At 35.7% G+C, this 24,494-nt stretch overlaps 1 long non-coding RNA gene across 2 annotated transcripts; it reads right to left on the reverse strand.

The window, feature by feature from the left end:
• Positions 1-551: 551 nt before the first annotated feature.
• LOC134729194 (uncharacterized) lies at positions 552-7,665 on the reverse strand. 2 transcript variants are annotated; one of them, XR_010110084.1, is made up of 4 exons: positions 7,431-7,665; positions 6,764-6,858; positions 1,690-1,779; positions 552-1,352 (listed from the first exon to the last, which is right to left on the reverse strand). It is a non-coding gene; the product is annotated as an uncharacterized LOC134729194 (long non-coding RNA). The 2 variants fall into 2 exon arrangements; XR_010110085.1 differs by having other exon boundaries at positions 6,725-6,858.
• Between the last annotated feature and the right edge of the window lie 16,829 nt (positions 7,666-24,494).

Genomic DNA, 24,494 nt, shown 5'->3' on the forward strand with positions numbered 1-24,494 from the left:
CCCCAGGTCCACAGTTTACATCAGGAAATCTCTTAAGGACTTAATGTGCATTAATTCTTTTCATAGTTTCAAAAACATTGATATTAGTTCCATTTTAGAGATAAGGGAACTGAGGCAGAGAAGAGTTAAGTCGCATCAGGGTGATTTCTGAGATTTGGCCAATTTCAAACCCTAACCCGGTTGATTAACTACTTCTCATTATTGAAGTGCCCCAGTGAAATAAATCAACAGCATTTGTTGGGTACCCATATGTTTGTTGAGATTTTGGTGAGATGATGTCAATCATGTTAGTTCGGCAAGAATATCCCCATTTCATGGACAAAGTAACCCAATTTCAGAGGAGGAAAAGTGAGGATTTCCATACTGGGCCATGACATGGAGCCTGCAACATTATCACATGGCCTCTGTCCCCATATTCCCGTGTTCTGAAGGAAAAGCTGCCCAGTTAATGAGTAATTGTGCCATGCATGGCTTGAATGGCTGTGTTTTTTATAACAATGATACTCAAACTTGAGGTCCATGGATTTTATAAAATCACAGAAACAACTAACTTCACTTTAAGGGTATGTACTTCTATTTTTTATTTTCTACACATGTGAATTCCTGATTAGACATTTTATTGAGACAGAAATGAGTGTATATAAAGGAAGAAATTCTAAAATATTTGTTCGTTAAGCCCAGTGACTTGAAAATAACCTCAAGATCAATTAAAATATAGGAAGTACAGGGAGCCATAAGTTGTGCTATGAGTTTAAAAGACCACATCACAGAAAAGAAAAAGATTTTTTTTAAAGTATCAACAATAGAAATTGTTCTAGAAGTTTATGCGCAGGAAAATTGGGAAGCCCATGCTTCCCAATTTTCTTTGTGTTTTAAAAAGCCACGCATAGAGCTCTTGCTCTTTGATTGCCCCAAAATGAATCTGGAAGCCTTGAATTAGCATTAAATGGAATAACTTGTAAGTGCCCCCTCCCCTCAGACACTTACCCTTTCTTTCATTGTCTAGAATTTTGTTGGAGGTATCCTTGGACTCCAACAGGCAAGTCAAACTTGCTTTTCTAGTGTCAAATCCAAAATACCAATTAAGTTGAATAGGGAAATGAATATACTTATAAATTTTTGACAGCCACTGATAGCGATAAGGCAGTCCTTGGCCATAACTTGAAATCAGTTATCAGGGGATACCAGAGGAACAGAAAGTTGTTTTTTGCCAAGCCCTTGCAGCCTCCTTTCCTCACATTGGCCAGATGGCCTGGAGGTGGCACTTGCAGCTGCTTCTGGAAGGAACCTGCTGCAAACACACAGGCATCCTTGACACTGCCACCGCACTTGCATTCCAAAGGGAAGAAGTCCTGTCTGGAAAAAAAAAAAAAAAAAAAAAAAAGTCAAATGGCTTCCTCTTGCCCCAACCTCGCTGTCCCCTACCCCTATGTTCTGTCCAGAAGAAAAATCCCTCAGCCGCAATGGTTGTTTTTATTAAATTCTCCTCAATAAAAAGCTCAGGCAGGATTTATTAGGTACTCAGGGCGGACGTTTAGTATTTCGCCAGTTATTAAGTGAAAATCAATAGAAAGCAAAGAAAATGGAAGTCACTGCACTGTTAGCGCACCGTTGTCGCCCAGATATTATGTCGGCTGTCTTGTAGATTCATGACAGACGAAAGAGGCCGGGAGAGAACTTTCTGCTTACATTGCACGAGCCAAAGTGGGGTTATTCATTAGAGCAGGCAGCCGGCCAGATGGATTTCCAGTTCAGTTTTACCATTTATCTTTAAAACGCCTGTATCGAGTGAGAAAGAACACTGATATTATGTGATATCAATGGCAGGTTTATGTATCTAAATCAGGATTTATTGTTATTTTGTTCCAAAGACCTTTTTTTCTCAAGAAATACCATTTCACTGGAAGAAAATAATAGCTAAAACCTTGTCAAAGATAACCTTTCATGCTGTCCGTGCAGCACTAGCTGTAAAACAAATAGAACCCAGGATATAAATAGTTTTAACCACATCCTTACAAATCATTTCTTCTGAATCTGTTTTCCCCATTTCAATATATATATATTTTTAATGCCACATACATGATTTTGGGTCATTCAATGTTTTCTTTGCCTGTAGTTTAGCTCTCAATAATGTCAGCAATTGTTTTAATTCCATCTAAAAGCTTTAGCTGTTTTGTGTTCTTCTGTGGAATGCCACATTTCTCAAAAGCGTTCTTTGGAAAAAGCAAAGAGATCTGCTGTTTTTTTTTTTCTTCCCTGCCTTAGAATGAGCTTTAGAGTCAAAAACACTCATCATCTTTTTTCAACTACTTCAGGGTCTTCAAAAGCTAGGACATGTTTTCTTTTCACTTGAATTCACGTTTTTGGTAGCGTCCGGGTTTTCCGATTCCCTCTCATCTAAAAGACAGATTACAGGAGACCTGGGCAGATCCAATCTCCAGTCAATCCTGCTAAGTAACAAAGGTGGCCAAATACCAGGATGAACCATTGTATCCACTTTATAAACAGCTCTCAAGAAAATACAGTCGATATATCTGTAAAATGTCATTAGTGACACTTTGTGATTAGGAGAAAAATTATACCTGGGTTTTGACTGAAGCGGTTGCTAATAAAGAACTGTGAATGTATTTTTAAGCTACCTTATTTTTACTTTTTCTATCCTTTGGGTTTGGGAAAAGAGAAGATACATTTAGCTTTATATGGATCAATATTAGATAGTAGCCAGACAAGGTTATTTAAAGACCAATATGCATTGATGCATTTCCTTTTTTTTTTTTTTTTTTTTTTTTTTGAGACAGAGTCTCGCTCCTTTGCCCAGGCTGGAGTGCAGTGGTGTGATCTCAGCTCACTGCAACCTCTGCTTCCTGGGTTCAAGCGATTCTCCTGCCTCAGCCTCCCGAGTAGCTGGGACTACAGGCACCCGCCACCATGCCCGGCTAATGTTTTGCATTTTTAGTACAGACGGAGTTTCACTGTGTTAGCCAGGATAGTCTCGATCTCCTGACCTCGTGATCCGCCTGCCTCAGCCTCCCAAAGTACTGGGATTACAGGCGTAAGCCACCCCGTATGGCCAATATGCACTATTAAGTGTCACTGACTTGGAAAAATTATCTAAAAACCAACTGAAGCTTTTTGCTACCATTGGACAAAAGTGCTATTATATTGAAAAGTAAGAAAATAAAAGTAAAAGATAGACTATAAAATAGTTGTTCCTTAATAGTCTTCTTTATCTAACTAACTAAATTCCTCAATCAAATTGAAGAGCTCAATTATACCAGGAATCCCTTCTTGTAGTTTTCTATTTAGCAGTTTTTCGCTTTTTAAAACTGCATTGACAATCCAAAGGGAACTTTCCTTTAGGATGGCGCCCTCCAATAAAACACAGAAAGTTCTTTATAATTCTCACTTTTTGAGAAAAACTGTTCTAAAACCCTGTATAAATTTTGCATGTGTGTTTGGACCTGTTGATCGGGAGGCAATAGAGAATAGTGGTTAAGAAAATGGGCTCTGAAATTAGATTACATAAGTTCAAATCACAGTCTGTCACTCCCTGGCAGTATGATTTGGGGAAATTATTATAGCACTATGCCTCAGCTTTCTCATCTGCATAAAAAAGACAATAACCTTATAGATTTCTTGCTAAGAATACAGGGGTCAGTATAGGTAAAGTTCATAGACTATCACTTGCTCGATGTTAAGTCCTCAAAGCATTAGGTAGCTATTTCTTTGAGTATACAAAATCCAGAACACCAACTCATCCATGCTGATGTTTTGATTTTCCAAGAAAATGGAATATAGTCCCACAGAGATTCAATTAACCCTCCATTTTCATATTTACTAATGTATTTGGACCCTGCAGAAAGATACAGTCTTAAGCTTCAGCTGTAATGAGAATCTCACTGAAACCAAAATTTTGTATTAAATAAATTTGCCTTAAAAAAGTCTCTTTTTTGTGGGATCAACATTCAATCTGAAACACTAAAAATAGTCTATAGGCAAAAACCACATTATTGATTTATTAATAGCTGTACTGATACAATAGTCATGAGGCTTAATGTCTGATTGGGGACCTATTTATAGACATCTTAATTTGTTGAAAACAATGTCTAGCTATTTCATTCTAACAAATAACATTAGCAACACACGCAGTTATGAAGAAAGAAATGATATTGCTAATTAATACAACTTGAGCAGTGAGAAAACTAAGACATTAATGCCAAAGAAAATGAAAGTTGATGACTTGGATTCATTGCCCATATGCATCATGTCACTTGAATAGTTGCCAAGCCTGTGTCTTACTTTGACTTTATAGTATCAGCCCACTAGCCTTTTATCTTGCTTACCCTCTCTAGACATCAGGTTTCTTACTTGTAGAGGCAGTATAATACGCCTTCTTTATTCACCCTACAGTTGAGGACTGAAGGAGAAAGCGTAAAACACTTAGTAAAAGAAAACGATACTTTATACAGTCAGGCTAGTGGGAAAATCAGTACAATTAATAAAACAGTGATGTTAGGAAAAAGTGACTACTTTCTGCTTTATTGCCTATTCATAGGTACGCCTACATTTGTTCAACAAAAGTTCTTTGAATGCCAAAGACATGGAGGTTCAGAGCCTAAGTTGGCCCCAGCTGCCTAGCCCCACACTTCCCTCTCCCTCTGGGTGTCTGTAAGTGGTTTAACCTCTCTGTGCTTCAGATTCTTTGTTTGCAATATTGCGATAACAATAGCAGCCAGTTATGTACTAAAGGAGATAAATAGTACCTACTTATGTATTAAGTAAGATCATACATATAAAGTGCTTACAATAGCGCCTAATAAACACTCCATTATGGTTTCACTATTATTTGCTTTCCAAGTGCACAATATAATGCTGATCAATTCAGAAGACAAGACCCTGACCTCATGAGCTGATCAGAAAATCGGCCTCATCTTAGATCAGAAAATTCAGATAAACATATAGGCAACTTTTATAGGGTGGGATATTAAAAAAGGACATCCCAACTCTCATTGAAGGAATGAGATGGAGGTAGAAAAGACTTCCTTGTGGAAGTGATAGCTAAGCTGAAAAATTAAAGATGAAGTCAGAAGGTAGAAAAGGTGGCTATAAACCTGAGGTGTTTAATGAAACCCCCTGCAATCAATGAATGGCCTATAGCTGCACTTCCCGATATGTTGGCCACAGCCACATACAGCTATGGAGGGCTTGAAACGTACCTAATGCATGAGAGGAACTAAATTATGTTCATTCATTTTAATTTTTTTTTCAAATTTAAATTTAAATAGCCACACGAGCCTAGTGGCTAAAGCACTGGGCAGCTCAGCTCTAGACAGAGGGAAAAACACGTGCAAAGGTCTACAGATAAGAGAATTCTTCTATTCTGAAGACCTGATATTTTGAAAAACAGCAGATTCTCGAAGGATGTGACTTCTGGAAATCAGCAGAGGCGATGCATGGTTTACTGCAAAGTTCACGCTTTCACTGAAGCTATGGAAAACCACTGAATGATAAGAAGGACAGTGATACAATCAGATTTGAAATTTAGTAAGATCTCTCCAGCTACAGTTATAATAGTAGCTAGAATTACTAACATTATAGTTTACACACTTTTTGGATAACCTGACCTCTCTTAATATTCAAATCCCCTGTATGAGATAAGTCTATACTTCCTTTTCTATATCTTATTTATTGTGTCTCCAATCAGCAGCCTATGCTCTTGCCCATATCCCTTAGAAGATAGACCTGATAAAAGGAAAACATTTGTATGACATCAGTGCGCAGACTCATTCATTTGGATGTTCATAAATTAATCTGGAAAACAGCAGCAGTTACTTCCAAAGAAATGTTTAAGAATCATTTTCCTCAGTGTGACCTGACTGTAAAAGTACAAATGCATTCAGTCGTGGTCCCATGGGCCGTCCCCCACTCCCAGCACATTAGTTAACTCCTCTTATTGTTGCCGGCGAAAGCCTGAGCTGCTCTGTGCGCACAGAGTGATGAGGGATGAGCCTGCCTCACCCTGGTTCCTGCGGACTTCCCCTCACTCCCACATCTGTATCCCTCCTTGCCTCGCAGACAAGTTGAAAAGAGAACCCGGACTAGGCAGGGGTATCCACTGCAATATGCTGACGGTCTCTGGCTGCTGACCTGAATCTCCATGTCAGGTCTGAGTAGATAAAAGATGGCATTTTTGTGAGTGGAGATGAGGAAGGAGCACGGCCACTCTGCCCTGGAGTCAGCGCTTCTTACCAACACGTGCACTCACCTGCAACATTAACCCAGCGATTCTCTTAGTAAGAAATTTTCAAAAACAAAAATATGCTAACGTTTGATTTGATTACATCAAGTTATTTTTTCTCTCTTTTTAAAAGGAAGATTATTAATAAAATCACACTTCCTTAAAAGAAAAAAAAAAAAAACAGGGACTGTCAATGCTGCACTAATTTGATTACACACTGGCACTATAAGACACTAATGTAAATATTCTGGTGAGTAGGCATAAGACACTTGAAGTAATTACTTAAGGACTCCCTTTCAAACAATCGCTCCCTTTTTTTATTAAATGCCTTTTAACATTAGCACTTTCTTCCTGACAAATTAAATGAAATTTCATTACTCTCCCTGACTTAATGGCATTAGGCTCCCGCCTAGGTGTGAGTTAACCCTCCCAGGACAGCTGACAACGGCTCCCACACTCAGTCAAAATGGCACTGTCCTAACTCACAAGAGAAAAGAAGCCTGGAAGAATCCTTTGTGTTTTTACCAGAGCTTCTGGAATCCTTCATTTCTTTGATGTTTTTTCAGCTGTGATCCTTGCAAAAATCTAAGAAACCAGTGGTATTGTTGTTTTCCAGTGTTCTTGAGTTCACCGCCAAAAAAAAAAAAAAAAAGAAAGAGTATCTTTCACTGAGACTCTAATAGTGACAACAAGGATAACAATAATGGCAAACAGTTATACAGTACTTCTTAAATATCTTCTAAGCAATTTAGCTCTTTTAACTCATTTAAACCCCAACAAAACACTATAAGGTAAATACTGTTAATTCCTACTCTCAAAATAAGGAAATTAAAGTACAACATGGTTGAGCAATTTACCCAAGGTCACATAGTTAAAAAGCAACAGAGCTAGGATTCAACCCAATCAGCCAGCTATTGTCAGACACTTTTATACATATAATTATTGAATCTTCAGCCCTGGATTGACATAGACTTGTTTCCATATTCCTTTTTACATTTGTGCAAACCAAGATTCGGACATGTTAAACGACAAGTTCTAGATCATGCGGTTTGTGCCACCCAGGAACTTGTCACCAGCCATGTCTTCTTGACAAATGAGCTTCGAAATTAAGTTTCCAAAGGGTGGTCTCTGAAAAATGGTGTTTCTATACCCCCTTCATTACACTTATTAAGAAAAAAAGCTAATGACTTACTTTTAAAAGAGAAAAAAGGAAATAGAGATTACTGTAAGATTGAATTTATTTCTAATACTTTAGGAATTAAATTATAAAGTGACAAGAAAAATTACAGAATAACTGCTCAGGAACTGTGGGTCTGAGGTCCTCATCCTACAAATCTCAGTATGAACTAAAAACAAATATGTGTTAATTTTTGTTAAGAGAACAGTTGAGAAAACCTTCACAAAGTGAACACTGCAAGAGTCGTTCTGTTTTTAGATAGAACTTGTGCCTGGGAGTATGCCAGAGAGACACTCCCAAGATACGTGTAACACTGATAAGAATGGCATGAGTGAGTTCCCTAAATTGTGTCCCTGGCATTTTTTATTTAGCTATCTTTTTTGGGATACATGGTCATATTTTCTACCCACCAAGTTTTACCTCTAATATTTTTAAAGTCTACTAAATTTTTTTTCTTGTTTAGACCTAACTTTCCTTCTTACTCTTATTTTGGACTTAATTTTATTCCATCTTCCAGGGTTACAATACATTTAGAGGTCTGAACAACACAGAAGCATAATGAGAGAACATTCTATCTGGTCAACTTTGAATTTCTGCAGGCAGGGCCAACTTTTAATGAGAATACATTTTTATTTTACTTCCCTTCTCTCTATCTGACCCAGTGATACTTCTCTTTGGCTGAAATTGTTTTCTCTACATAATCCTTTTTCCTGTCTGTGTCACCAGTAGCTGGGACTTCCCGATGTCATGTTCCATCTTACCAAAAGGGTGTCCTTTCTAAGACCTCAGGCCATGTGGAAGAAAAATAATCAGCTCAAAGTTCAGAAGACAAATGTTACAAGGGGGAATTTTTTTTCTCTCCCCTTGGTTGTTCTTAAACATATGTAGCTTTAAGGATCAGTATGTCAGTGTTTTGAAAGAAGCAAAGACTGAATTTATTTTGGTGGAGCTATCAGATTCTGAGGAGCTGGACCATTTGTTTTCCTCTTGTGAGGTCCAGGTAAAAGTTCATTCCCTCCATGGCCTGGTGCTTCTGACAAACAAAAATCAAGGACCCAAAATAAGTATTTTATCTAAAAAATGTGAACTATCCCAAAACAAACATGAAAAAGCACAGCTGCCAAATTCCACAAGTAAAAAGAGTTGGAGGTTGAGACAGCCCACGATCTCGCTGGGGAGTAATGGGTAAAGTTTGGCCAGCTGCCCTTAAGGCCTTGAGGGACACTCAATCCAATTGCTGTGTCTTAGCGGATGTGAATTTCAAGGTTACACCTGGGTGTTCAAGGGCAGGGCCAAGTGTAATCGGCACTTAGATCATAGATTAATCTTATTTGCCATCTATTAGGTTTGATTCCTTTTCCCTCTCTCCCTCCCTAAAGCCAGGATTATTGTGATAGTTTAAGATAATGGATTCTAACAGAAGAAAGGTCAGGCAGGCATGGAGATTTGGAACCTTAAGATAATATGATTAATCTAAAAGCTTCTTTCTCCAAGGGGAGGGCCGCACTTTTCATATGTCTAATTGAGAGAAGAGAGCTGAAAGACCGAGAAAGAGCAACAGCAGAGGAGTGTAAAGGAACTGAGTCCTTGTCAACAACTGCAATTAATTATCATTGTCAGGATGATCTTTCATTAGTTTTCACACTAATAAGATAGATTTGCCTCATGCCTGAGGCTGATAAAACCTTATTGGCAATGTTGATAAGAATATGTCAGTATGGAGAGCAATTCATGGACATCTTTATTTTATTTTTCTAATTTTCCAAAACTAAATGACTAGCTGGATATTGCCAAAAGTGACTACATCTAGGTTCTTAAGGCTATGAAATGCAGCAAAAGTCCTTAGCAAAGCAGCATGATTGGCATAATCTAAACAACAGGTAAATGTTAACCATTGTTATAAATGCTATCAATACGTAAGTGCATATTATGTAACCTAAACAATAGGCAAATGTTGACCATTGTTATAAATGCTATGAAAATAAGTATATACATATTATATATTTTAAGGTATGTAGTCTAATCTTATCCCTTTCAGATAGTTCAAGATAACCCTAACTAACCAACTTGGAGAGATCCATAGAAGGAAATTAAGAGTAATATTTATTTGTTTATTAATCATGATGCATCAAGATTCGAGGCTTCTGATAAGAAACCATTAGACTTGGTCCACTTGCAAGAAAATTAGAAATTAAATGCAAATATGGGTTCTCTACTATCATTTTCTTTCTTTTTTCTAGGACAGAAACTGTTTTACTCTTTATTTATTGTAACTGCTAAAATACATTCATCATTGTGGCTCACTGTGATTTTGGGGTTACTTAAAATGAATAGAAATATGTATCCTCTTGCTTGAAATATATACATGTATAGTTCTTTTCTTATATACATACATATAGTAAAGCCACTTTCATTACATTTAAATTGCTCTATTGTCCTCATGCTGTTAGATTGTTTAAGACAAACAACAGAGAAGAGGGATGGACCTCTGGGGTGGCCAGTTTGCTTCCAAATGCTCAAATGTGTGGCCTTGGGGAGACAAATCTGGTATTTTAATCTGTAATGTACAATTTTTCTAAATAAGATTCTTCCTTTTAACAAATAGAACTTTCTTGGTTTATTCACTCAGTAAAAAAGAGGGCAACATGTTTTTTTTCTTTAACCAAGATGACAGAATAGGAGAGGAGACCATTCCTGAATGTGCAGGACCCAGTGCAAGGGCTAAAGAGTGGCAATACAATTAGAATGTGAGATATGCCTGTTTAATATAATCTGTGAGGTAGTAATATATGCCAATCATCACTCAGTGAGCTTCTCAAGACTCTGAACAGTATAAAAGCTATACGAAATAATTAGTTCTCAATAAGAACCATGTAGCCTAGCATGAAAACCAGCTGCATCATGAGGGGAAATGCCTGTGTTCAAATCAGACTAACACACAGTTGCTTCAAGATGAAGTGCAGATAAGGTAGAGCAAATTGATGCTGAGCACGTGCAAAAATAAAACACATTCCTCTGGGTAAAACTTGATTTTTTGGAAATTTCAAGCTTTTCCCTAAATAATGCTTGAATTCATTGACTTCCCAACTTGAAAATATACTAGTCAGTCATAAATTCATTCTGTAACCCAAAGAAGTGAAAAAAATATTTGTAGATTCTGGGACAGACTATTATTTTCCCATGCTCTAAAACCAAATTTTTATTGAGTTTTAAAAGTCTACTTTTTAACGTGTGTAAAAATGGAGCATTTGGGAGTATAAGAAGACAAAATATGGGGATTGACATGCTGACCCTTAGTTTCTGGCCGGTTGTTACAAGTGGTTGAGATTGAAATGTTCTGGACCAGTGTATAATATCAGCTCTTAAATGTTTTGTTTAATTTCAAAGTTTGATAATGGCAAAAAAAAAAAAACAAATATTATGTTCTGGAATCTCATTCTGCTCTTCAGAACAACCACCATAAAACACACCAAAGCAAAAACAAAACAAATACTGGTTTTGCCCATTCAGTTTATTCTGAGCTGGAAAGTTCCAGGAAGGCTGGCTGGGCCCCTGTCTGTCATATTCCTTCCTATCCTAATCTCATTCCCACATTCTGATTTTTCCTATCCACAGAACGAGGTGTTGGCATTCAGCAACCCCCATACATCAAAGCTTTACCTAATATATGATGTGTTTATTCTTCCCAGCCACAGGGCATATCACTCTCAAATGACTGACAACAACTCTAAAATGAAGTGGGCCCGAAGTGGGTTCTAATAGTTATGGGAAGCCTCTCTAGTCAAACATAAAGCAAATTAATGTGAGCCCCCTCCTGCACCTTCATTCTGGAAATGTCATAAAGTAATAAGCATGGAGACCCTCACAATGTCAAGGACTGGATTTCAATAGATTTACATATTAAAGGCACAGGACACATTTCGCTAGCACTAACATCAAACTTGTAAGTTTCTAAATTATAAGTTCTTTATTTTAAAAATCAGTTCTTATTGTGGGCTGAATGCACAGAAGAGTAATGATATAAATGCAATTGTACATCTATTTCACCCATCATAGTTTAATTTTAAAGGGCAAATTAAGCAAAGACTTAGAAACAACTTGTACGGCTATGAATTACCCGTATTTCTATGGTGTCACATTGTGTTTGTGTGTATGTATGTGTATCTCAAGACTGATGTAGAGAAACAAATGAGTGAAGGAAATAGAGAAAGGAACAGTACGTATTGACAACAAATTTTTAGTGAATTCTGATTTTACCTCACTCTAACAGTGCCGGGGAAAATGCTCAAGAGGAATGTTGTTGATAGACTCCATTGTTGTTTTGCCGTAGGAGACTTACAAAAGTAAACTCGACATTTTTTTCAATCTTTGAACCTGTAATATCCTAAAATATCAGGTCTAAAAATGTATCACAAAGCCATCTACTCTGTGACTAGATGACTGGAGAAGAGATAAGCCTTTGTGTCCCTGATCATCAGCTTGCTTGGGTAAATTCCTTTGTTCTCTGGTTGTGGTCGAGATGACTTTCCTACCATGTCGGTCATCAGACTAACCAAGTAAGTTACCAGTATGCCAAGTGAACACAAGACATGCATATGCACATTTATACATGTTTTCTGTTTCTCTCTCTCAGGTGTGTGCACGCACGTGCACACACACACACGTTTTGCTTATTTCCTCTGGAAGCAATAAAAAACAACTCAGCACTGTGCATAAAATTGGGAATATACATGAGCACACAAGAAGATTTCGTCTTGTTTTTTAGTTGCTGCCAGGATGTCCTAGAAGAATTATTTCTTTCACATTTCAAGGCAGTTTATGAATAAAGTGCAAGGTAAGCTTTCTTCTGAGTGAATATAAGGCAATTTACCTCTTATCGAAGAAACCGAGTAAGGTTTTCAAACCCTGCTAATTTTAAGGAGGGAAAAGAGCTATGGAACATACATTGTTTAAAAAAATAATTTAACAGCTTATACCCAGATGGTTTCATTAGTTGGATTTTTTTCTTTTTTCTTTTCTTTTTTTCTGTTCACTCAGAGCTATAGCCCTAGTATTAAGCAAATTTTAAAAAATGCAATTTCTAAGAAAACTTTTCAAAACCTAAAGACAAACAATTGCATCAAAATATGAAAGCAAAACAGAACTACACTTGGGATAGAATATAGTTTATTAAAGTATGACTCATATTTTCCTAATTTTTCTTCTTTAATATTGTGAGCTTTACTAGTAAAATTAAAAATTTATAACATTATTGTTTCTGAAATTTAAAGGAAATCATTCTTTCCTTTCTGATGTTTTGAGAAACTAAAAAATATACTATTACTTAAGTGTGTTACTTGTGAGAGTGTGTGTGTGTGAGTGTGTGTGTATGTTTGGCCGAGCAATCATTTGATTCACTGAACCCAAATACATTCTTTCTTGTGTGGGATGATAATTCAACATCTTGCTAATTACAGGGCAGAGTACAGACCAGAAAAGACACTCTTTAAATAGTGTATTCTATAAAGTCAGTTCTAAATTTTTTATCTAGTCCCCTTCCATGTGCTATAATAAGCAAACTTTTCTATTGTGACCTGAGTTACATTTTTTGTGTTTTCATTAATTTTATTAATTTTGTTTTTATTTCAGAGGGCATTTCTGCTCTTAAATAAGAACTCTTCATGTAAAAAGAGCTTTCATTTAAATTCTTAATAAAAACTTGGCTTCACAAAGGAAACATGTGTTAAATGTTTATGCTTTTGAAACAAAAATCATCTTGTCTTCTTTGTGAATAATCTTAAAAATTTAGAACACCGTGAAGGCAAAAGAAACAAAATCTTTTCAATATGCCAATTTGTTTAATGCTGCACTACTGAAGCTGCACTCCAGTGATATTGTATGATATTCATGGACACTCTAAGGTGTTGAGTTATATACCTATAGTTCCAAAATGTTCCAATTAGGTGAAATTCTGGAATCAATATTAGAAAAGAAGCTGGTAACATCTCACTTATTCATAGAAATAAAAGCCTGGAGCTGCACACTACAGATCCTTACAAGTCAAAAGATCTTTCTCCCTTCAAAGCCAGCAAGAGGAAGAATGATCAAAATCCAAAACGACCTTCTATAAAGGAGAAAACACATGCATATGTTATAAAACATCTTTTTTTAATACATTTTAAACTGAAATATATCCAAAAATGTAATCAGCAAGTGCAGGTGAGTGTGTGCATTATATGGGGGGCAACCACGGGTTTTCTGAGGGGAGGATTATAAATATCATTATTTCTATGAACACACAAATAAAAGATTAGCTCTTAATAAAAAGATACAACATTTTAAGTGTGTATCTCTTTTTAATCAGTCACTCTTTGCAAGTAAGGCTTTATTATTTCTGAGTTCTTGACAGGCACTTGAAAAAAAGGTCACATAATAAACTGCGCTTATTTCTCATTGCAGAAAAACAATAAGTCATCTCTGCATCCATTATTTACCAAATTGTCTTCATTTTTCTTCACCTGCTGTGTTTTCAGCAATAAAGATAAATAATATTATAAAACCAGCCTAGATATTTTCAGAGTGATCCAGAATTTGACAATGAGCTAGTCTTCTGGAGTTGAGGAGAATAAAAGAATTAGGAAGAATTTGCTATCCAAGTTGTTTACCAAAATATATTAAAGGTTATTTTTCACAGAAAGATCCATCAGAACAACAAATATATATATTGGAAAAAATGTTTTAAATAAATCTAAAGTGATGCACTAAAATTTTATTATACCATTTCCTTTCAAAGAAATTATATTTTCGTAGGTAAATAAACACAAAGTACTTTCTTTTCCAACTCTTTTTTTTCTCTCTTCACTGCTCTGTCATTAATAATTTCTGGCCTGAGTGGAAGTCCTTGTTGCATAGCAAAGAAATATTTTTAAATGTCTTAGCAAAGAAAATAAAGTATCTAAATGTGTTTCCTTACAATTAGAATAGCTTAGCAATTAAGAGCCTGTGTTCAAGGGTCAGACTGCAAACCCATGCTCTGACTCATGTATGCACTGAACTGGTTGAGTTTCTCTGTGCCTCGGTGGTCTTATCCAAGCAAAGTGGTGGTGATGTGGTATTTAATGTCTGGTTAAGTAAATGGCCCAAGACCATGTAACAAACAAGTTGAAGCTGGGATTTGAACATAGACAATTTAGATTTAACATCTGTGCCCTTAACCAACAGAATCTAGCACATGCTGGGCCCATTAAGGCCCCTTAAAGAGCTTTCAGAAGACAACCTGGTACGATGGCCCTGCCTTGTGTCACTATTTTATTCGGCAGTTCCAGCCTGGTTCTGTCACATTGTCTCATCACAAAATTGGATTGCACAGAACTCAAATGGAGAGGACATTCAAACTGAGGAATGTGGAGCACTCATCATCTGCTGTGGTCAAGGAGACAATCTGTGAAGAAAGTGAACAAGGCAGATGGAGATAAATTCAAAAACAGAGATCCAAAAGGCTGCTAAGAGAGAAAGGAACAGGAATCTCCCAGTTCCTGAGAGCCTCCCAGGCTTTCTCCCTCGATGTTTGTGAGTTTTCCTGACAGCTTTATGCTCTTGGTCCATAGGAAAAATTTGTGACCTGGATATATGTGTTCATGTGTGTGTGCGTGTGTGTGTTTGAAGAAGGGTCATGAGATTTATGTCAATTTAAGTTAGTTCCTATTCTTTATACAAATGAAATGTCTTAAAACGTATTGGTAATACTTTGCTATTTTAATTTAACTTTGGTGCTTTTTTTTTTTCTTGTTTGATAACTTTCTAACAAACATTGCAAAACCCTGGCATTTTCTCGACTCTTCTTTCAGATCCATTATTCCCCAGCTCAAGAACACACCAACCCCAAGTCCTCTCTCACCCTCCTTTTTGGGCTCCAGCATCTCTGCCTTTGCTCAGCTCTTTCAAACACCTACATTGCCTGCTCTCAGAGCTTCCAGTTAGTCTCCTACTCAAGTTCAAACTCAATAGTCCCTCCTCTGCAACATCTTCCAAATCATTCAGGAGGAATTGATAATTTTCTTATTTGTACTCACACTGCATTTTATATATTGCCTTATACTATATTATGTTTTTGTTAGTGGTTAAATTGTTTCCCTCCCAAGGTCAGAGACTGGGCAGTCTGTGTACTATTTGTCCTTTTAACCCGATTACTTAGGTTGGTGTCTGGGACATAATAAGTGCTCAGAAACATCAAAATATGTTTCTGTATGACAGAACTCAGCAGTAACACTGGGAGTTCATTTATGTGTATGTGAGATTTTGTGAACTCTCTATATACATGAAGTATGCTATTTTGAAGTAGCATATATATGTTAAGAACTATATATGGCATATGGTGTTCAACATAATCAGCAAATATAGTATTTATTGAAAATGGAGGGATACATTTTTAAAAAGTTTTCTGATAACAATAAGATAGATTAGGGTTTTCTGCTCTTTTTCTAATAAAACTAAAAAATTAAAAATATAGAGTCTGAAAAAAATTAACTTTTTGAATTAGACTTACTTATTCAAATTGGAAGATTGTTTCATTATTCATACTATTAAGAAATATATATATATATTTGTATGTGTGCATGCATACAAAGATTTTAAAATGTGAAGTATACATTATTTTCTTCAGTTCAGCCAAAAATGTTTTTACAAATTTACCTCCAATTCTTATTTTATTATTCTGAACCCTCTACATTTGGCAGTATATTATTGTTATTTTTAATCATTGTATAAACATCCTAGCAAGAAAGTCTTTCTTATTAAAGAGATATTAGTCAAAAGATACAACTTTTTCATTACACAGAAGGAATAAGTTCAAGAGAGTTATTGTGCAACATGTTGACTATAGCTAATAATAATATTATTGTATTTTTGAAAAAATGGAAAAAAGACTTGTGGGTGAATTGAATAATCATATATTTGGGGAAACTTAGACTTTGTAGACTTGTAGATTCTGGCATGAATAAAAAATAAATTATCTGGGAAAAAGCAAAAGAAACTCTTTCTCCATTAGCCCTTTTTCTATCTGCCTAGAGTAACACTGAGTATTCTGATACTAGCAGCCAGGAGGCCTAGCGTTGGCCCATGAACTCACTTGTCAATAGTTATTTAATGTGTTGCTTCTTCAGTTTATAGCACGGGCCTTCTCTGACGTCTTCTGTACTTCAGTCTGAAGGTTGTTGTGGAAATAAAAATAGGATAATGTGCATGCTAGTGCTTTGAAAAGTATAAAGTATGATATAAATGTAAGATGTTATTGTAAAAGGGGGTTTAAAACTACAGCATAAAAAGACTTGTTATAAAAATAAAATAAAAGTGACTCTAGTCACTTATTTTTATGAGGCACTTTTCTCTCTTTGGAAAAATATAATTTACTAATTCAAGAGAGAGCTATTAATTTCTAAGTCCTTCACAGCCATTAAAGCAGGCATGATGACTTCAATTCAGTGTACAAATGGAGTGGGCATACTGCAGGGGAATGGTACTCTCACGTTACATATAAATGGAATTAAATTAAATTAATGAAAAGAGAAGAAAAGCATGTGTAGATAAATAACTAACTCATCTCCTAAGAGGCTCAATGTCTGAAATAAGACATGAGTTAAAATATATTAAATTTCTCACATCTCCTTCCCGGACTCCCTCAAATATCATTTAGAAATTATTTCTAAAATACTAAATAATGATACAAATAATATCTGTATGAGACCTCTCACCCTATTATGTGTAAAATTGTCGTTGGGTTTTAAGTTGAATGGAGTGTGGTATGCTTCCGATGCACCTACATTGATGTATCAATGAGGAAACCCAATAACTTTGATGGTGTTTCCAAAACCCACTGTGCAAATCACAGAATCTCAGAAAGTCATCTTGGTAAATGGTGAAAAACTGAACACATGGCAATAGGTACTTCTAATTAGATGAGGATATTATATATACTTTGATTTTAGACTATTCTATTAAACTGCTTTGAATTTTTTATAATTTTCAAAATATGATGCCAGACTGAACATGTGGAGAGTAAGAAATGGAAAGTGATTCTCTTAAGGGCATCCTCATTTGGTTGTTTTATTTATCATGTGATGCTTAGTGATATTTTGGTCCTAGCAACAAATCCCACTGGGTTAGAGAAAAGGGAGATATCTGAGTGATCATGGGAACATCTGTGGACCTCTCTGTGACTCAGTTTCCTTAGGAGACAAATAGGGATGATGATATTCAATTTTCAAGATCTCTGTAATGCTTGAAAGAGTTAATGTTTGTAAACAGAACTATACAATGTCTCAAATGTAGCTTTTGTTCCCATGTCACGATGTTGTGTAAATACATGTTAAATGGCAGATTCTAGCTGGGGGAGTATTTTTGGCATGCCACAGGACTCTCTAGACATAGTTATCTCTGTTAATATTTTTATCGATAACATAGGAAGATAAAGAACACATTGAGTTTGCCGATGCATGAAGTTAAATGATATTAAAAATTCAATAGCTGAATTGATATCCAAAATGAATGAAGTCTAAGAAGAGGAAATTTCAAAGTGTAAGGCCTTGTAGTTGGATTTTTGAAATCCAAATTCTGAAAAATAGGTTGGGAAAAATATGGTTTAGCAATAGTAAGTATATCTATATGTCTATCTATCATTTTTTCTATAGGTAAAAGAGAAAAATGCCTTATGAGTTAAATTAAAAGTAAAAATTTAAGTCTTCAGACAGATGAAATTATACAAATGATACCATTTTTTCAGGACTCAACAAAGGATTATATCTGAAATACTCCCACTGGACTACAAAGTGATTAGGCAAAACTGGAAATATCTTGTACAGCTCTGGGTACCAGTTTTTGGTAGGAAGAGAGATAAACTAGAACATTAGAAAAGAGGAAGGAGAACATTAGTAACAATCACTATTAATTATGTATCAGATCTGTGTTAAGCATCTGTTACAGATTATTTTATTCCTCCTTTACATCTGCCCACCATGGAATACATCATATTTACCCTCAGGCTTGGAGAAGACTCAAGGGAAAGGCAGATGAACACCATCCTAAACATGAAGGCTTGTAAAGGTCAATGGGATAAAGCACAGGTGGGTTTCTATTAAATATAAACTAGCCAGTCATAGGTCAGAGAGAGAGAAAAGAGACAGAAATATTCCAGGAGGAAGTGGGGAGAGATTGAGCACTGGATCTGCAGCATAATTTAAAGACTCTCAGATTGGGCTATGGCATCAAACAGCTGTCTGTTTATTGTAGTGTATTTAGATGTACTAGGAAGTTTCTCTTATTGCCATGACATGTTGATAACCAGCACCATTAGTGGATACTGATATTACCTCTAACTTCTGCTGTGATATCAGCTGGCATTAAGTTCACCTTGTCTTTTCTGAAGATAAACCTAACTTCCTGAAATGGATAACTTTCAGCTATCTTTCACATAATCTGCCTCTAATATCTACTGAAAACAATCTCTAAGCAAAAGTTGCTGCATACAGTCTTAGAAATCATTTAAGAAACTAAAAATGAGTAAGCCTTTACCTTCCCATCAACTTCATGTACCTTTAGTTGCTCATGTCTGTTTTATCCCTAATATCTTTTATTACAGAAATATAGACATTCCCTTTAATAAAAACGTGGAGGCACATCAACAGGAAAGCCTGTCAGTCTCAAATTGCTTAGACTGAGCCTGAGTAAAATCTATTGATTTCATTTTCAAATCTGAACACCCTTTCAAACTATTATAACTTGTTTTTGTTTTATTTGATTTAATGTTTTGGCTATTCCACCAATAATTCTAAGATTTTCAGCAATCTGGCAATCTGAAAATGCCTATAAAGAACAAAATGGTAGACTAAGGCTTGCCAAACTTTTATTCTTCAAAAAGAATTATTTTTAAAAAATGCGGAAACTAAACCAACATTTTCAGAGCTCTGGAAAACAATAAAAGGTTTATAGCAAATAAGTGAACACCCAGTCAAGAAAAACCCATCTTAAAAGAATAGAAAAATTTTGTGGCATTCGAAATCACCCTCCTCCTGCCTCTCCCGGGCATGACAGTGGTCTTCAGTTTGAGATAGCAGCAGCCTGGTTTCCAGTTCCTTCCCTTCAATTAGAGGAAGCAGAGCAGACCTTATCTGAAAATTACTGTGCCCATCTGTTTTAACCTGCCTGGTAAATGCACGAAGGATTGACACAAAGTTCTCATCTTTGTTTTGTCTAATTCACAACTCAGGTGGAAAAGTGGCAGATACTGCTCATAAAATGTGCAAGGTGACTACAGACCTGCAGCCACATGGGCCAAGAGTTTATAGGTAGAACATACAATAGACCAACTAAACTCTGGAGAAGAAACCAGGCTGAGGCTCTTTGGAAAATTAGGACATTCAGAAGCAGCCACATTTACAGGGACATTTAGAAGGCCAAGGACCTGTTCAGGTAGATGCATGCTCAAAAAAATCCTGTGAAAACCTTACTCTTTCACCTCAGGCTGATCTCTAGGCTCAGAATAGGCCTTTGCTAAACTGTTGGCTCTTCCAGAACAGAACCAGTTTGCAAAGACTGGGAAAGCTCCTGAAATTGAAGAAAATTTTATCAAAATATAAGCTGAACACAAGCCAAAAGAGCAGAGACTTCCATCATCACATGCCACAAGGAATACCCTTTGCAAAAATAATTTGGAAAATTCTCAAAACAAATAGACCATTACAGCTTCCAACCATTAAAAACAAATAAACAAACAAAGCAGGGAAAATCCTAGGGAAAAGGAGATTTTGTCCTAGAGTTACCATAGTATAATAATCAAATTTCTAATTTTCAACAACAAAATTCATAAGATATACAAAGAAATACAAAAAGTTGGCCCATTCCAAGAAGCGAAATTAACTGACAGAAATCATCTTCTAGGAAGTCCAGACACTGAAATTACTAGACAAAGTGTTTAAAACAATTGTCTACAATATGTTCAAAGAGTTAAAGGAAGGCATGGGCAAGGGTAATAAAATAAATGAAAAAAAGGGAATATGAACAAAATGAGAATGTCAACAAAAAGATAGAACATATTGTTTTAAAGAAACAAAAAATCTGGAGCTGAAAATTTCAATAGTTGAAATTTAAAAATTTACTACAGAAGTACAAAAGCAGATCTGAACAGGAAGAGAAAGAACTTGTGAGTCTGAAAAGAGAAAAACTAAAATTATTGTGTCTTAGAGCAGAAAGACAAAGAAATCAAGGAAAGTAAACAGAACTTAATGGACTTGTAAGATACCCACAAGCTGATCAACATATGCATTTTGGGGTTCTGAGAAGGGGAAGAGAGAAATAAAAGAACAAAAAAAAGATTATTTGAAGAAATAATGGTTGAATATTTCTCAAACTTTATAAAATTAATGAATCTACAAATCTAAGAATTTCAATAAACTCCAAGTAGCTAAATTTCATAAGCCCACATAGAGATACATTATAATCAAACTTGTAAAAGACAAAGAATCTTGAAAGCAGCAAGAGAGATGTGACTCCTTCACATACCAGATCCAGAAAATCTGTCCTTCAAGATTTGGGTAGAAATTAAGATATTCCATAATATGCTAAATCTGTGAGAGTTTACTACTACTAGACCTGCCCTGCAAGAAATGCCAAAGGGAGTCTTTAAGGTTGAAATTTAAAAAAGCTACACAGTAACTCAAAGCTTCAGGAACATAGAGTGATCTCCAATAAATGTAAATATAACATGTGGAGAAACAGAAAAAGAGCCAGAGTGATCTCCAATAAATGCAAATATAACATGTGGAGAAACAGAAAAAGAGCCACTGTTAAAGTAATTTTCGTTTGTAATTGTACTTTGTATTTACTATAAGATTTAAAAGACAAATATGTTAATTATTATAAATCAATGTGATTGGTCACATAATGCATAAAGATATACTTTGTCACATCAGAAACATAAAAGAGAGCAGAAAGAGTAAAGTTGTAGAGTTACTACTTGCAATATAAGTTAATTTGGCATCAGTTGAAATGAGAGTGTAATAACTTTAAGATGTTATATATAATCCCCAGGGTAACTGCAAATGAAATATCTATAGTCTATATGCAAAAGAAAATGAGAAGAGAAGCAAAACATGTCATTACACACACAAAATTTCAACGGAACACAAAATAAGCCAGTAATGGAGGAAATTATGGCGAATAACGAAAAGGCAAAAGTCTTCCATTATTAGGAATTACCTTAAATATAAATGGGTTAAACTATCCAATCAAAAGGCAGAGATAGATAAAATGGATAACAACACAATTAAACAAACCGTTATCCAACTCTATGCTGCCTACAAAATACTCACTTTAGACCTAAAGGGATAAATAGGATAAAATTGGAAGAATGAGAAAACACACTTCACATAAATAGTAACCAGAGGAGAGCTGAGGGGGCGATACTATCAGATAAAATAGATTTTAAGTCAGAAACTATTCTAAGAGACAAAGAAGAAAATCATATATTGATAAAATGATAAGGTAATATGAAGACACCAATTGTAAATATATATGCACGAAATAACAGAGCCCCAACATCTATCAGGCAAACATTGGTAGAACTGTAAGAAGAAATAGTTCTACAACAATAATTGGAGACTTCTATACTTCACTTTCAATAACTGTCCTCTTCCCTACTGCCAATCATGTAAATCTACCTACGTTTTCATCCTTATCCATCCCTTGTTCTTCCCGTTATCATGGAGAAATGCTCTCTCTCATCACATATGTGTGAATTTTCCAGTTCTCCTTCTGTTATTTTTAGTTTCATTCCATAGTGATTTAAAAAATGTTGTATAATTTCAGTCTTTTAAAATTGATTAAGACTTGTTTTGTAGCCTAAGATATGGTCTACACTGGGGACTATTCCATATGTACTTGAGAAAAATATGTATTCTGCTCTTGTTGGGTAGAGTGTTCTATATTTGTCTGTTAAATCTCATTTGTTTATAGTGTTGTTCAAGTTCTCTTTTCTGTTATGCATCGCTAGTATAAAATACAATAAAATAAAAATTCAATTTAATTCCACATCCCCTGCCAGATCCCCATTCTTTCAAACTCAATTCTTGAAAGAATAGGGATGGAAGATGTATGTGGGTTTGTAGGATTGGCAGTGGGGCAAAGATAACATTTCTTTGTAAAGCTTACTGTTCTGAGAAGGAGGATATGATGTCATCCACTTCAGATGAGAAGGAAGTTAAAGTGTTGTATGTGTTAGAGGAAAGAGGGAAAAGTCTTCAAGAGTTGTTAAGTTTGAAGTTAAGTTTGGCTAGATGTGATGGTAATTGGAGTTTAGAAGCTGTTGCTTTGATTTTAGTAAGCCAGAACTCAATCTAATGTGCTTTAGGTTTCCAAACATTATTTAGAGGCCATTCTCCTAGATGAACTGTGGGACCCTACTCAATTTATGTTTTATTATTTATTTATTACATAAACTCAGATGCTTATAAAACACTTTAGGCAGTTTAAAATGTCAATTTTATTTATTTTAATTGCCTATTTCTATAAAAGCCTAAGGTCAAATGTAAAAAATAAGACAGGTTTAAAACAGCATAAAGAATATACAAATATATGTTTCACATATCTGGAATCATTTAATTAATTAGTATATTTAGCTAGGGGCTTCCTGGCAAACAAAGCAAAAGGGATACACATTGAAATATAGATTTTATATCATATAAAGGAAATCTCCTGGGAAAAAATAATTTTTCTGGTACTAAACTTCAGCACAAACAGTGTCATATAGATCTTCATCTATGGGACATTAAGTAATATGATGGGTAATGTCTTCAACTCTGATCTTCTGAAAATACAGAACATTCTTCGAAAGGTCTTGTAATACCTTCCTATGAAGGCTGAGAATATAATGTTAAATCTCAACTCAAAGAAGACATTGCTTTGAAAAGTTAAGATTTTATTGCCCTGGTAGTTGTGGTTTGATGATTTACTTTAATCTGAAGATAAAACTCTGGGTTCTTAGAGGGGAGGAGAGATGACTAATTTGTGCCTCCATCCACCAAGCTGAATTATTTCCTGTCTTTAGCCGGTCTTTGGCAGGAGTGAATGTAAGATCAATTTCTTGTTGAATATTCAGACAGGAGTCTACAAATGTTAGATAGTCTTCCAGCTCACTAAATGCATTCTTCAGTTGTGCTTCCTGCACTATTCATTCACTGGATTGAAATTTTATTACTATTTTTATCAGTATTATAATCAATACTATTTTTATAATCATAATTTTATTTCTGAACTCTTTAATTGCCTTTGTAGTGGACTGCCTAGCTTCTTACATCTCTTTTAGGGTTTTAACTGTGGTATTTATTTATGTATTTATTTATGAGACAGAGTCTCTCTCAGTCGCCCAGGCTGGAGTGCAGTGGTGTGATCTCGGGTCACTGAAACCTCCGCCTCCTCAGTTCAAGCAATTCTCCTGCCTCAGCCTCCTGAGTAGCTGGGACTACAGGCGTGCGCCACCACGCCCCGGGTTATTTTTGCATTTTAGTAGAGACAGGGTTTCACCATGTTGCCCCGGCTGGTCTCAAATGCCTGACCTCAGGTGATCAACTGGCCTCGGCCTCCCAAAGTGCTGGGATTACAGGCGTGAGCCACTGCACCTGGCCAACTGTGCTTATTTTAATAAATTGATCTGTTTGCTCTGTTTCCCAAAGTTGTGGAGATACGTATCTTTCTTGTCTTTGTCCAATTGTGTGTGTTTCTTGTTCATATGCACTAGTTTATGCATCTAATTACAGAGGCCGTCCTCAGTGATGAAGAGAAAATACCTTTTAAGTATGAAAGCTTTATTTCCAGCCTGGGTGTCACCGTACTGTTTCCTGATCCCTTCAGAAAGTTTAGAGTTGTAAAGGGCTTGGTGGCCTACACCCTCCAGATATGGCATCCAAAGTGTCATCCCATAGGGTACCCTTTCTGCTATCTCTCTTTGGAGCACCCCAGGACATAATTCTACCTTCCATAAAAGTTCTCTCCTGATAGATTTCTGGCTCTTGTCCCCTTCTTAAGTCCAATTTAACATGCCTTCCATCTTTAAGG

Source organism: Pan paniscus, chromosome 16, assembly GCF_029289425.2.
Source record: "Pan paniscus chromosome 16, NHGRI_mPanPan1-v2.0_pri, whole genome shotgun sequence".
In the NCBI taxonomy this organism is placed as follows: Eukaryota; Metazoa; Chordata; class Mammalia; order Primates; family Hominidae; genus Pan; species Pan paniscus.